The sequence below is a fragment of the Meleagris gallopavo genome, chromosome Z (genome assembly GCF_000146605.3).
Source record: "Meleagris gallopavo isolate NT-WF06-2002-E0010 breed Aviagen turkey brand Nicholas breeding stock chromosome Z, Turkey_5.1, whole genome shotgun sequence".
In the NCBI taxonomy this organism is placed as follows: Eukaryota; Metazoa; Chordata; class Aves; order Galliformes; family Phasianidae; genus Meleagris; species Meleagris gallopavo.
The window spans coordinates 47,732,606-47,734,633 of NC_015041.2; positions in this window are offsets into that span (position 1 = coordinate 47,732,606).

Genomic DNA, 2,028 nt, shown 5'->3' on the forward strand with positions numbered 1-2,028 from the left:
AAATTATAATAAAACAGTTAAATGTAAATACTGTAGTACTTGGCTGCAGATAATGAGTCAGATGCCTGCTTTCTTTTGGCTTTCAAAATTTACATTTAACTAGGGTTCTTGGAACTGCACACTGGTTTCCTTCCTCTGAAGGGTGTTCAGCACAAGCAAGCCATTTTTCTTGTCCAACACATGCCCTTTTCCTACTTCAGTGGCAGTAACAAAAGCAATATAATTAGGATGCTTGTTGGGTTTTGAGCGCTTAGTGTTAGTTTCTCTAACTTTTTGCTAAAGCGGAATTTACCTAGACTGCTTTTGGCTACCCTGATTTTTCAGTTTCCTTTTGATTTCCTACTCAAAGGCCAGCTTTGTCTCATATTGCTGAGGCTATTTAATTTACAATATATATTACGGCTATACTAATGGTGCTTCTATGAGTTTAAGCCCATGTGAGAAGTAGCTCCATGCCTTTCAAAGAACAGCATATTTACATGTGCTATACCTGCAATTTTTACTTTACTGTTAGCATTTACTTCCTATTTCTTTTGCACTTCTAAGATCTCAATCTGCAATGATTTTAATTTCTAACTTGCATCTGTACTTAGAAGTGGAATTATGTTAGCCACGATTAAATGTATATGTTCAAACCCTTAGGAAAAGCCCCATGATGCTTCCCTCTGTGTTAGCAATGCTTGCAGGAGTAGGCAATTCAGGTGTGCACGATCTGGGAATGGAGCTGCATGGAATCAGTGAAATTCTTCCACCCAGGGGCTGAGAATTTCTATTTGCAATTTGTTTATGACACATTTGAAGACATATCTTAAATGCCTGAAAGGCTTTTCTTAAACAGCATCCAATGAAAGCAAATACGATGTGCTACATGGGTTGTGTACTGTTTCACATAACTTCTGAACCTCTAGCCTGATATAACTGAAATCTGACAGGATAGAATTCTTGCCAGTATGATGTGTCACCCAGGAATTAAAATTAACTTTTGTTGAAAATATTCCGTTAACATAACTTACTGCTGTTCAGCACAAGCCACAAACAGGTGTTGAAATTCTGCCCTCGATATGCACTGACTAAAGGTAACTAAAGTTTCGTAAGCACTCTTTTAGTCCAACCCTAGTCAAGTAAGACGGCTGATCAGGGTCTTGCCAGCACCATGTCAGAAATGATTTCTCCAGTCTTGCCAGAGAAACCGGATTTCACTGGTAGAGTGCAGCCTGAGCTCAGCCCCTGCTGTCTCATCTACTCTGTCCTAAGCACCTTGTCTCTGCTACGGTGGTACAAAGAGCTGCAGATAAAATGTCCTAAGATAGAAGCAGGAGAGACAATTGATTGCAGGATCTGTGACTGACTGGAGCTAGCAAGGAATGCTGGGCACAAAGGGTAAAAAGTGGGAGTAGGACAATCAACAGAAGAACTATTAAATCACTGTTGGGTTCTGTGTTGAGATTCACAATTCATTTCTTTCCCTGCCATTAACAGAGGAGAAGGACTCCAAGCCTGCTAAGTTGAGGCTTCTTCTGACCTCTCTTGCCAAGGGAAGACTTCACTGAAGAATCTGTAATATTAATCCTGAAGTTCTCAAAGAAATAAGGGGCTCAAAGAATTGCCTACTGAATACAGAATTATGACATGAAGTAGAGAAAGTACCATCTGCATATCTGCCATCTGCAGAGCAAAACAGGCAAAAAAACCATAATCCAAGCCATATTTACCATACCAACTCCATCTGTGATACAACCAATCACATACTTTTAGTCCCAGAAGGTCACACTCTTTCCAAAGACCTGAGGCTGGCTTTCCTCTTTCAAGGTATGTTCTGTTACCATGACAGTGTTGTGTCTGCAACTACTGACAGGTTTGCTGTTCCTGCCAAAGTCAAATATTGTAGCAGAATTAAATAATTAAGCAAATGGAAGAAAAATTTATTTTAGTATTTACTTTAGTGCTCATAGAACATTTCAGATGTTACTGCTTGACTTACAGTTATTTGAAACTAGAGTGGCTTTTTGGTTTTGAAGGGTTTTTTTT